Source organism: Equus asinus, chromosome 26, assembly GCF_041296235.1.
Source record: "Equus asinus isolate D_3611 breed Donkey chromosome 26, EquAss-T2T_v2, whole genome shotgun sequence".
Classification (NCBI taxonomy): domain Eukaryota; kingdom Metazoa; phylum Chordata; class Mammalia; order Perissodactyla; family Equidae; genus Equus; species Equus asinus.
Window position 1 is genome coordinate 16,413,250 of NC_091815.1, and position 13,366 is coordinate 16,426,615.

Genomic DNA, 13,366 nt, shown 5'->3' on the forward strand with positions numbered 1-13,366 from the left:
CAACGTTCCCATAGGCCCCAAGGAGGCCGCCCCCGCCGCAGCCACACCTGAGCTCTGAGTCTGCTTACACTCTGGGGGGCTGAACTGCAGTAAGAGCCAGCTCTTCGGAGATCTGGAGTCCCTTCAGGGAGTCCCTGTCCCTGGCTGGTGGGAGTGGCATCTCCCAGGGCACTGGTGCCAGGAGCCTGACCGTGACTGTGTGCGCGCTCAGGGCAGCTGGGCTCAGACGCCGGAGATGCAGGCGCTGGTGAGGCACACCTGTGCGTGCACAAGCAGGCGTGGGTATACCTGTGCGCCTGTGAGCGCGTGGCGGCGAGCCAGGAACCAGACTCCTCACCTACTGCTCCAAGAAGGGCTGGGCTGAGGCTCGGGGGCCTGGCAAGCTGCTATCTCTCAGCCCGCAGATGCTCTGTCTGGGAAGGAGCTGTCACAAAGCGCTCTGTGTTCAGGACCCTGTGGGGAGCTGTGACACAGTGGGGCTCAGAGGAGATCCCAGCCCCTCCCCACCCCCAGGCCTCAGAGCAGCTTGTCCTTACCCTCCTGCCCCGAGGAGTCTGCCTCCCTGGGCGTCCACAGGGGTCCGGCAATCCCAGCTTCTTGCTTCCTGGTCCCCTCTGCAAGCCCTCCCTGCTGTGTGACCCCGCGGATGCCCTCCCCGGAGCCCTGGGCCAGGGTCTCTGCAGATCAGACGGGGCAGCTTGGCCGCAGGTGGGCCCAGCATTTCCTGAGTGCTGTGTGAGCCCATCAGGCCTCGCTGAATCTGTCAGTGCTTTCCTCAGAAGACCTGGTATTCACTTTGGAATTGTGAGCATTAATAGCTTGCTTTGGAACCTCCAAAATCTGAGAGTCCATCTGAACTTAGAGAAGCAGATTTTATAAAAGCCACTATACAGGTGAGATTAGTTCTTCTTCTTCTTTTTTTTTTTTTGGTGAGTAAGGTTGCCCCTGAGCTAACATTGGTGCCCACCTCCCTCTATTTTGTATATGAGACGCCTGCCACTGCATAGCTGATGAGCAGTGTGTAGGTCCATGCCCGGGATCCAAACCGGCGAACCCTGAGCTGCAGAAGCGGAGAGCACAAACGTAATCACCACCGGACCAGCCCCCGAGACTAGCGCTTTAGGAAAAGAAATAATAACCAACTAATACATTCAACTTGCTTCCCCTGCTTGTCCCCTTCAGCTGCTTGTGTGATTGAAGACTTTGCTTTGAGGAGTAGAGGTGGCTCTTGCAGGCGGTGGAGAGGGGCTGAGGCCAGCTCCCAGGGCCGTGTCTCTCCTCATGAGCGTTTTCTGAGCCTCTTGTGACCAGAAGCAGGTTGGTAAAGGAACGAAGTCATGTCTGAGAGACACGCACTGGAGAGCCCAAAGCAGCTGGGTGTCTGCGAGATTCCATGGACTTCTCTGACGCCTGGAGCGAGCGTGGGGCAGAGGCCCAGAGCCCACAGCCGGGCGTCAGCAGGACCAGGCGGCGCTTGGCCTCATCCATGGTAGTGGAGACTCAGTGGAGGGCTGCGAGGACAGTGCGGTCTGGCAGCTCAGGGGGCAGAGGCAGTGGAGCACAGTGGGCAGAGCACCCACCAGACAAAAGGGAGGCCACCTAAGCTCCTTAGGGCAGCACCTCCTACCAAGGGAGCGTGTTGGAGAAGAGACGCTGCTGCCAGAACAGTTGAAAACCATTTATTTACGCTCTGTGATTTCCAGAGATGGAATGTCTAGTGACCTGCATTCTTTTACTGATTCCTTGATTGGCCTTCGGTAAGTCTCAGCCCATTCTAGGTCATAGGTGCACCATCTCTGCCAGGAGGGGTGGGCAACGCCCATCAGCATGGGGCCTGTTGGAGGAAGACTCTAGCCACTGAGTGCTGTTTCTAGAAAAGGCAAGAGTTGGAGAGTGAGAAAAGTAGGGTTGCCAGGCAAGCCGGGGCCACAGTGGGGATGTTATAGGGAGAAAGGGTCTCAGCACCTTTGGCTCCTCTGTGGCTAGTGGGGAGATGCCACACAACGGGCTGTGGGCCTGGCCCCTGTTGAGGGGAAGAGAGGCCGTTGGCAGGACAGGGCGGTGGGCAGGTGCTGCACCTTATTTTGCAGAAGAGCTTCCTGGAGGAGGGGGGTGGTTTTGAGGGGGTGTGTACCTGTGTAACACTTAACCCGGATACTCTAGGGCGCATGCACGTAGGGCTTGCTTAGTGCAGGTGGATGCTTCCTTCCAGAACTGGGGCTCTGGACATCCTGCTGCCATGGTTCCAGGAGGTGGAGGGCCCCCTCTCCACGGCTCCTTGTGGAACTCAGGCAGATAACGCCGCTCGGCTTCCGTGTTATTTACTCTCTCAATCCCCAGGCAGCAGGAGGATCAGTGGCAAGAAAGCTGTTGGTGAAGGGGCTGTGTGTTTAGTCTGGGTGGAGTGGAAATTGTGGCTCCCCAGTGGCTGTGCCGTTGCGATTTCTGTCCCTGGGGTATAACAGCACTCCTGATTCAACCCAAGTGCGCGAATGTGTGGATGCGTATCTATACAAGTATGGTGCAGACAGTGCTTGAAGACGCTGGAGACTCAGCCAGGACACCACCTTGCCGCCCTCTGCCCATCGGTGACAGCCCTCAGGATTAACCCTCCTTTTCTCTTTTTTCGTAAAGCCTTCCAGAAGCACGCTGGTCTCTCTCCTGCCCGGCGCCTCATAATTTCTCAAGTCTGCCCCTTGGAGAACTGGCGTCTTTGGTTGTTTGTTTTTCTTTAACCCTCTGCAGTCTAGAAGTTCATCTTTTCTCTGTGATCAAAACTGCCTTAAATACAGTCTTAAGTATATTGAGGATGCCCAGAAATAGGCTGAAATTATTCGTTTACAGCAGTCCTGTGGTAGCAGGAACAGAAAGTGGTGCACAGCCCATTAGAAAGAGTGTAATCATCCTGAGGCCAGAAATCAGTGTCTTCCTTGCTCCTAGCTTACTAGGAGCTTGGCACAGAGTAAGCCCTCAAAATATATTGTAGGATAATGAATGGAGGGATGGATGCATGGGTGGACAAATGAATAAATAAAAGACTCTTCAGGCTCGACAAGCTTGGCTATTGGTGGGGACTTTGGAGTAGTGTTTGCTCCCGCCATCAGGCTGGGTTAATCGATCTTTGGGAATATTACTGGAAATTCAGGAAGCCTCCCTCTCATTTACAGAAAGTGCCCATTGGCTCAGGGTGGGATGCTGTTCATTGGTGTCACAGCCTGTTGTGCGTCTAGAATCAACAGCCCAGGCTAACCCTGAGGCCTCTGTCCCCAGCAATGCCATTTCCTCTGTGTCGCCGCACACTCCTCCTCATCCCCACCTCTGCGTTCTCCCCTCTCCTCCAGGTTGCATCCTACTTGGAATGCCCTCCCTTCCTCCCCACCCACCCAAAATTCAAGGCCTGAGTCAAGGCTCACATCCTCCAGCAGAACTTTCTTGTTGATCCTGGGCCACACACGTCTTCTCCCACTTGATGACCATAGAACATTCTCTCATTGTCTGCGCCACATAGCTTGACATTTGAAACTTCGACTTCAGCATTTGTCAGGCTGCAGTGGAAAGTGCTGGGGCCAATTTCTTCCTTTATTCAAGAAATGTGCGTTGAGCTCCTACTCTGTGCCAAACACTGTTCTGGGCACCTGGGATATACCAGTCAACAAGACGACCCCAGACTCCCCCTCCCCCAAAACCTCTGCTGTGCTGGAGCTGACACTTGGTCGGTCAGATTCCAGCTCCACCACTTAGTAGCAACGTGTCTTTAGGCAAATTATAAGATATTTTGAAGACTGAGTTTTATCCACAGCGTGGAGCCGACACCTACAGCTCTCTCACAGGCCTGTCAAGGGGGAGGAAATGCAGGTGCAGTGGGCCCAGCTCTGTGCCCAACCCTAGTAAAGGGGAAGGCCCTCTGCCTGTCTTGGTTCTGCCCTCTATGGAGGAGATCCTGGCAACGGGGCTGCAGCAACGTTCCGTATCTGTTGAGGCAATGAGTGGAGTGAAAAGCTTATAATTGGGTCTCAGCATGGGCTGCTTGGCAAGAACGCCTACCCTCCATGTGCCATGGCTTGTCTGTAGTCATGTAGGACCTTTCCAGGCTCAGCTCCTAGGGCCAACCTTCCAGAGAGGGACACAACTGAAATTCGGAGGTGAGTGGGCAAATTCGTGGAGCTGGTGGAGTAGCCAGCACAAGAACGCTTTTAAAAACCGACCCAGAAAGCCATGCACTTTCCTTCCTCCCTCTCTTTCTCTTTCTAGCACTTGGTATCAATTCCAATATTGAATAGCATTTTAAAAAAGGTTGTCCTGGCTAGCCGACTTCTAGAGGATGGTTATATACTGGTAAATTGTTTGCAACTGTACCTTCTGGAAATTAATTACATTTTTAACACAGTTAGCCTGCTTTTTGCCTACCTGTAAAATGCTGTGTGGATTGCGAGTACCGTGAGTACTCTATGGTATTTAATATGCAGTATTGTAGTCCAAGACACATTTGTCAACATTATATAATAATCTGTGATCAAAACGCTGAAACTTGTCAACTCTTGGAGTCAGTCGCGTTCTAACTCTACAACTGAAACTCATTTAAGAGTAAATGAAAGTCAAGAGGATGAGATTCAATTAAAATTAATTTAAAGTATGGAAAAAAGATTCACAGTGATATAAATCAGCACGGTGGTGCTGCCCGCTGTATCTTGTCCTATAAGGGAACCTCTGACAACAAGCAAGAAATAGTCCTAAATGAGCAAAGGACAAATCGTGTGCAAGAACAGGGCTCCGTCGACACGTGTCTTGAGAAAAGATTTGAAAGGAGTTAAGATACCCTTTTCCTTCTAGATCCTCAACCAGCCATTTCTACCATGGCCACTTTTCTGGACTGAGGCATAGCAGAAATCCAATTAAAAATCTTCGGGTGTTTTTTCCTCCAATTTTTGAGTATGCATGCAATTTCACTGATAGCAGGATCTCAGCAGAGAAATTAACTTCAATAATCTATGGATTACAAGACATATCAAACCTTCAAAGCAACCCGATGTTAGATCTATTCTCAGAAGGGTTTAAATGCCTTTAATAGTTAACAACAAATGATAGGATGCATTTTTCCCAAATCAAGATCACTTGGCATTACCCTCCCATTCTCCAAGTCTCCTCTTTATGGCAAGCTCATTCTCCATCCCACATTGTGAGGCTCTTGCGGTGCTTGCCCCCGAGCGGCACCCAGCATCTACTTCTGAGCATTGCAGGCATGGCGGGCTCAAGGCAGTAGGGAAGTCCTCGCCGGACTGTCCTGGCAGCCCCCTCCTGCGTGCAGCCACTTACATCCTTTATTGTCAATTGAGCTATTGATCTTCAGCCTCGTGGCCTGGAGAGTTCACTCTGGAACGGATTAACAAGGCTGTCTTTTAGTCTGGGGGAGGACTTCATCTACCAAAAAATGGCTGTGGGTGTGGTGCTCGCCTTGCTACAGCGATGGAGCCCCCTTTAGTTGAGACTGGGGAGCAGCCCAGAGCCCGCACACACTGCCAGCCCTTTCTGACCTGCCTATTCTCTACTAAATGTGCAGCCTGCAGCAGTGCTAACTCTGAGGTTCACGAGGTGACGTCCAAGTTGCTCTGTAATTGGTGCATTGAAAAGGTACTTCTGCTTACTAACCTACTGGAGTCGGCTGGTGCAGGCCTGGCCTTTCCACTTGTGGCACTCTGCTTCTTCCTGTGGAAGTCCCACTAGATCTCAGAGGCCCCAGCTGCAAAATGCATTCAGTTTTCATCCAGTAGCAACACGTGGATTCCAGGGCGCTCCCTTGGGCGGCAGCTGTGTCTTGAATCGCAGATGCACCTGCTGGGCTGGAGGTCAAATTGCTTGGGCGCCCATCTTTACCAGCTCACATAGCAGTCTGGGGACATTCTGGCCAACAGCATCCTTGCAGAATAAGCAGGGTGTTCTGGCACCTGACCATGAGTATCCCCATGGCAGCAGTCTGCCAGGCCCAGCCCTGAGACCAGGTTCTCTTGAGACACCCATGTGGTCATGACTGTATCAACAGGAGCTGAGTGTCCTGGTCAGAGATCAGCAATGGCACCAGGGTGTCACCTGTTTGGGTCCCGATGCCCCATTTGGGGAGAAGATTCACAGACTGGAGGTCCACCAAAGGAGAGAAGCAAGAGGATGGGAGTTCTGGAGCCACACGCAGTGATGGTTTCCCAGTATGGGGCACACAGCACTGGCTGAGGAGTCGACAAGAGCTTCAAAGTACCCGCGGCCCGCAGAAACATCACGGGGAGTGAATTCTCTTTCCAATTCTTTTTTGATCTTTCTGATTAAAACTAAGAAGAAAATATCAGTCTGGTGCTGGTCAGTCTTTAATGCCTCCCAACATTTGCTAATCACAGTTTTTAACCCAGAGAGAGAAGGTCTTAGTCCCAGCGCCTTTTCAGGCAATTGATTCTGGCTGGAACTTAGTAACACTCTCCTGTCCCCCGTTTCGATGGTGTGAATGTTTCCTGAATATGTTAAGTAGCATTGGATTTCCGTTTATGCTTCTGATGTAAGCTTCCTTTTAGAATACGTGTATTAGAGAATATTAAAGAGTAAAAAGAGGTAGTTTTTTAAGAAGTAAGGAAGTGATAATGTGGATGATGTGAGCCTGTGGGACAGTCACCGGGCGTTGTGGAGTGAGTACAGTCTGGGGACACTGTGACAGGAGGTGTAGCGACAAGAAGAGGGCTGTTCCGGAAGCGGCTGAGGTGCAGACTTGATGGAGGGTGGGCGTATCTCTGGTTATGCTGCAGAATCCCCGAGACACTTCAGAACCGGGCCCAGAGGAAAGACAGAGGACACCAGATACAGGTTCAGAGTAGGAGTGGACCTCCTGTTGCTTCACAGCTCCGCTCCCAGGAGGATGCTGGGGAACCGTGGGGAGCGCTCTTCACAGTGGCCAGCACTGCGTGGAGGGGAGGGTGCAGCCTTGCCCCTGAGGACCCTCCTGATCCCAGGATTCTGTGCAGGAGGCCTTTGTTGCTCTTGTGGACCACAAGGGGCAGTGAGTTGACTCTCACTGCCGGAGATGGCAGCCATGGTCATGCTCCCATTAGATAGGGTGCCTGAGCCGTGAGAAGTTTCCATTACTTTCTTGTGAAGTTGACGGGTCCAACCCCAACTGTTGTTTTGCTTTGCCTGTTGTTGCTATTGAAAGAATGAGTGGTGATACCCAAGATCTCCTTTTAGGGACAGTCTCCAGGTTGTGGATGTCTGAGAGCTTAGTGCAAGTGGCTGGCTTGGCGGTGATCTCAGGAAGAATAGATAAGGGTAGGGAAGGGAACCAGTAAAGGATGCATTACCAAGCCGGTTACCATGGTGGCCAACTGGAGTTCCATACCACTGGGGTACACCAGGAGACAATATGGAGTGTACCTCAGAGTTATCCTAGTTGAGGAGCAAGTTGCTGGGTGTTAGCCCCTGCCTGTCCATTTGTCATTAGCTGAGGGTTGCTTCTAGGGGAATTAACCCCCTGGCACTTCCAGCTGGCCCTGCTTGTAGGTTGAATATGTTTCCATGTCTAGAAAAATGTTTTCCAACAGCAGTTCCCGGGTGTTCCCTCCCAGCAGCCGTGGATGGCAGAGGTGCATGTGGAGGGGAATATGGTTGGGGTGCTATCAGCATCGGCCACAAAGGATCTTCTATTAAGACGGTGACTGTTGACTATATTTCGAGGCAGCCGTCTGGATCCATCGGTCCACTTTTGCTGGCCGGGAGCGTCGGCCCGTGTATCTTTTCCCTGTCAGGCCTGCTAAGTGCTGACTGGGCCTTCTTCACAGGCCTCCTTCACAGGCGTTTGGACGGCTGCTTGTGGGCCATGACGCCCTCAATGGACACCAGGAGCAGTGCTGTCCTCTCTTCCTGGGTGACTGGCAGTCAAGGGAGCTTGACAGTGGCCTAGAGGGCGAGCTGGTTCCTCTGGGCCCCTCTTCCCAGGACACTTGGGCCCTGGTGTCTCGGTCCATGGAGAATGGGTGACATCCTGATCATTTTGTGGCTTCAAATGCCCTTCAGCATGGCCTTTTTGGCCTCCAAACCCTTTGCTTTGCCTTTGGTTTTGAGAAGGCAAGAGCTTGCGGCTTTGCTTTTTGTGCCATCTCTGTAAAGGGGTCCTGTAGTCGGTTTTAAACTTTTCCTTCCCTGTGTGCGCTATCAGCTTGCACTGTGGTCTACAACCCACTTACAGAGCTGGAAGTAGACACCCCTTTTGCTACTGGGCATTTAAGCCCCTGGAGGATGGAGACATGGCCCAGAAGATGGGGTGTAGGCCTCACATACCAGCTACCTCACTGAACCCCTTTACTCACTGGGGCCAATTTCCCCAGCACAGAGTGGGGGCCTTAGACTTGAGTGTCTCCGAGGCCTTTCCATGTCTCTTGTTCGCTCTCTGTGGTTCTTCCTCAGCCAGCACTTACAAACAAGCCCTCTTTGATGGCCAGCTGTTGAGGGAAGCCTGGCCGGCAGGAAGAATGCATGAAAACCTTCCCAGGTAGCAGGGAGCCAGCAAGTGGCAAGGGGCTGCCTGCAGGAGGAGGGAGAGGACCAAGGATTTCTGGTGTGTCCTGAATCCCACTGCCCTGTGCAGGACCCAGATGTGCACAGATGGGAGAACCCGGCACAGCCGGGACTGCTTCCCAGGCAGTTGGATCAATGCTGACAGACAACTGATAATTCAATGCACAAAGACAAAGACAAATGCCCCCACCTGTTTGGTGGAAGAGAATCCAGAGCAGAAGCAGATAACAGAGGAGAACTGGCCATTCCTCTCGCAAAGGTGGTGGTCAGGTTTGGGATGTGAGGCGGGGTCTGGTGCCTCCCTGATTGCCCTCCGGGCAGGACAGCCGCTCCCCTCTCTCCTGTGCCCCCCACCTCCCCCGGCAGCCACCCCACTCTCCTGGCCTGTAGAGGCCATCCCCTCTGAGGCATAGCTGGCTTTAGTGGGTTGGTGGAGCAATCTGAGGAGAGACAACAGGCTGTGTCAGGCTTTCGCTCACAAATTATAGTTTTATTAAAATATAAGAGAAACACACCCTAGGGGAGGGGCTCCACCTTCAGAATTTGTCTCCAACATTAACAAGGTGGCCTTGGACAACTTTCCCCGCAGTCTGGAAAGCTTCGTCCTCGTCCTCGCTCGCTGAGCAGGTATGGATGCCTTTCTCCTGCACTTTGGAAATGATTTGAATATTTATAAATTTAAGTATTTATTTTCATATTAAAATTAAAGCTCTATTGTCTTGCAACTAACCCGCCTTGTTCTGCCACTTCAAAACAAAACCTTCTCTGGTGAGATAACCTTTATTTATAGATGGCAATGAGCATATTTAGCAATATTATTATTCATGACCCTTACACTAAATATCATAATCAGAATACAGATGTGCAGGGTAATTTCCATGCACAAGTCACTATGCATCAAATTCTTGCAAAGCAAAAATAGCATCCATTTTGGGATAAATTATCCATTGGTGTTGCATAAAGGTGTCAAGGGGGCACAAAGGATTTCACGGAGTAGACCTTGGAGAGACAGTTTAAATCAAGGGGTGCCCACCACGCTGGGAGTGCAGTGGGGTTTCCCATTCCCCCTTCTGGTAAGCTGTTTGATTGCCTTCTTTGGCTGGGCCCATTCTTAGGATGTAGAATGAAAATGAATTAGGCAGGTGAATGTCTGGATGTGAAATGTGGCGGATGAATGGAGGCCTGCCTGGACCCACACCCCATCTCTTTGAATATCGCTTTACTTTTGTCAGATGAAAGATGCAGATTATCAGATAGGCAGCACACTCAGGCTCAGCTCACTAATTGACTGAACAAGAGTGGTCACACTTTATACACCATTCCATAATGGATTTTCATGTTTGTGAATCCTAACTGGCTGTGGAAATGAAAAGCAAATGTCTCATAATCACAAATATCTTCTGGGTTTTTTTTTTCTAAACCCAAAGATTAAATCAACTTTACCCCCCATTTGCCAGCAAGTTCATGGTTATAGAAGGATGATAAATGATCGGTGATGGACACATCCGTGGTGCTACTGTTTAGCAAATTCTTATAAGTGATTGCTAGATATAACACATTTCTCAGTTAGGTGTTACATGAATAATTGGTATATTAAAGAAAGTGTGAAATAAACAGGTATAAGGCTTGAAATGCATTTATTATTTGCTGAGGTTTTTCACATTCGTACCATTTAGAAGCCATTGTCAGGTTCATCATCTTCTGCCATATATCTGGAGCAGAACCCTTCATTAAACCTGTTGTAAAAAGATCCTTTGGTGCAAACATTATCAAGTATTTATAACTACAGCCTGGCCAATCAGAGAAAGGATGCTGTGTGAAAACCTCGTGGAATAAGACCTGTCAGAAATACTCGCCCCGGGCAGTGTGAGGGTGGGACTCGCTGAGTGCTGTCCAGGGCATCGGTGGGGCCGTCCCTGCCCTCTCCCCTTTCCCAGTGTCAGCCGGTCTTCTGTCCTTGGTGTCAGATCCACTTCCAGGCTGATCCCAGCTCTATTGGGCTCTCCCTTGGAGTAAACACCGTTTCCTTGAAACTCCAGGGAGGCTCCCACGGGCCCACGGGCAGCAAGGAAGGATCGCCATGAGGAGATCCCTGTAGGCCATGTGGACTGTCTGGATGGGAGGAGATTTGGGGCAGGTTCCCTGGATATTGGGTGAGGCTGGCCCAGTGAGCTCTTGTCCGTGTGGCTGCAGACAGCCTCATCCTGGCCAGCCCCCACAGGGCATCTCTCATGCGCGGCTTCTGCTTTCTGAGATGGAGCATTTCCTAGAAAGGTAGGCAGGCAGGACGAGCCCAGTCGTGCCTCTTTGGCAGAGCCAAACCCTTCTAGCCCTTGGCGAGGCCTGCCTTGGCTCTGACCCCTCCCGGAGAGCTTGCGGATGGGGAGTTCTGCTGTCCACTCCCTCTCTTACTGCTCCTCCCACCCCTGCTTGGCACTTTGTGACCCTAAGAAGGGAGATCAACTGCCAGTCCAGGGAGGGTCATTTACCCACCTTGCAGTGGCCTCCCAGATGGCCTTGGTCTTGAGGTCGGGACCCGCCAGCCTGGCAGGCCTTCAGAGCATTTGGAGGGCATGAGATAGCTGGACAGAGCCTTTCAAAGGAGAGCCACAGAGACTCAGCGAAGGAAAAAAAAAAAAACGGTTTAGACTTGAAGATATCATCAGCTGTCCTCAGAGAGAAGCCAGCCTCCAGATCCTGCCCCGAGTCCCCGTCTCTCAGTCAGCCCCTCAGCCTCACCAGCTGTGTCTCTGCCACATGCAGCATCTTCCACGGGGCTACTGAGAGCTGCGCTGCATCGAAATGTCAGATGCCAGAGCCTGAAGGGCAGCTTGGCCAGACCTCGTCTTTCCCCACTGCTGTCCCTGCCAGCAACACAAAGTGCCCGTTCCACCCAGCGTCTCAGCCTCTGTGCACACATGGCAGCAGCCAGTGCTCCTTGCTGTGCCAATGGGTACCCCAGTGGGGCCCCTGTGGAGAGGCAAGGGTCGGGCCCCTGTGGAGAGGCAAGGGTCTGGCCCCAGGGCCCATCCTAGCCCGGTCTCCAGGGCTGCCTCCCGGGCCATGGCCTGGGCGGCCGTGAGCCAGGCTGACGGTCTCTGTCCACACCCCACCTTGCCTTCTCAGGCTTGGCTGTGCTCTCAGGGTGAACCCTGTGGCCTGCCTGCCACCTTCCTCCCTGGCTCCCTCCATCACTGGCCACTGCCTTCTTGCATAACTGGTAACATATTTCTTGACTCACCACATGACACTATGGAGGATTAAACATCTGTCTTGACCGTATGGTTGGCCCCTCGCGCCCAAGTAGCCCAGTGGAAGCTGCTGTAGGGGTGCAGGGGGCACGCTCAGGTGGCCCTGGGAGGGGAGTCCTGCCCCACTCCTCGGCAGCAGTGAGCTGGCCTGCCTGCTTCTTCCCCTCTCCACTTCTTCTTCTGTCTCCCTCAGGAGAGAAACCACAGTGAAACTGAAGCCAGCATCCGAGTCAGCCTGCACAGAGGAGCAGTCTAGACGGGTCTGGGTGTAGATTCAAGGTGCGGGATTCGAGGCATCCCCCAGACTCCTTCCAGGTTTTCCTGGAAACCTCTCCCCACATCCCCGGTGCCCAAAAGCCCTCTGGCCAGGAGCCACGCACATGGGCTCAGTGCTGCCCGTGGCAGGCAGGCGGGTCGCTCTGGGACAGCTCCTCTGTGCCACGTGCTTCCTGCTTGGGCCCTGGGTGTGCCCGGGTCAGCGGGACCCAGCAGAGAGGTGCTTCCCTAAGTGGGGCCGGAGCCGCACTGCCAGAGTCAGCATGAAGTCGGGCCAGCCTGCCTGAGGACTGGGTTGGCCTGAATGCAGGAGTGGCCATCCGCTTTTCACTGTGATCCCAGAGCTGAGTTTCGCCATGTGTAGATGAAGGATTGGGCACTGCCCGCTGACTGCATCCCTCAGGACTGGTGACAGTAGGGGACCCCCCATTCTTGAAGGACTGTGGTTGTTTGTCCCTCTGACTGCCTTCTCCAAGCAGTTTTCCCGCATAGCATCCTCTCCCTGGCTCTTTCAGAATCTCACCTCTGCAGGATGTCGTTGACCGGCACAGTCGTAGCCCCGTGTGTGGAGGGCCTTCCCCGACTCGGCGCTGTCCTTACCCGGCCACTACCCACGTTACTGGGCAAGAGCAGACCTGTCCTCTTTGGGGTTCAGTGTTCCCCGGGACAAGTGTTAGGGGGAAGGAGGCAGGGGAGAGGGAACAGGAGACCCAGAGTCTGGGGGTGATGAGAGAGGACCCCCGAGAAGAGGGGAGCTGGGGGGTCACACTCCAGAGGAAGCCCCACCGACCCTCACTCTCAGGGCTCAGAGTCCCGGCAAGGCTTGTTCTTTGCCTTCTTACCATGGCTAGTTCCCACCAGGACCAGAGCAGGGACGGTTGGGCAACACACTGTTCTTTCTTCTTACAGACCTAATGTGGCTGAGCTATTTTGGGCAACCATTTAAATAAAAGCCAATTTGACTAAAGAGCAAAATATATTCCACCGAGTGACGGCAAAAGGGCACAGCTTGGAAAAGAGAAGAAAAAAAAAATAATAGAGAGAGGGAGAGGGGGAAAAAAAGAAAATGCAAGGCATTCATTTTTTCTTTGTACTTTTTAATAAAAGAAATTCTCTGGCTGCTGAAAGTGACACATTAAAAGATGTATGTATCGTGGCTTTTAAAAACACAATTAGATAACACCTTGTCAAATCCTTATATTCTTTGCTGACAGCCTTGAGCGCCAGCACAATCCCAGCACAGCCACTGGGGCAGGTGTCTCCCCTGACACGCTGGCAGCCGAGTCAGCCGTTTC

General features: G+C 52.4%; 1 protein-coding gene across 6 annotated transcripts in view; it reads left to right on the forward strand.

The window, feature by feature from the left end:
- ZNF536 (zinc finger protein 536) overlaps positions 1–13,366 on the forward strand; it is a 420,556-nt gene that overhangs the window by 303,722 nt on the left and 103,468 nt on the right. The window lies entirely within an intron of this gene.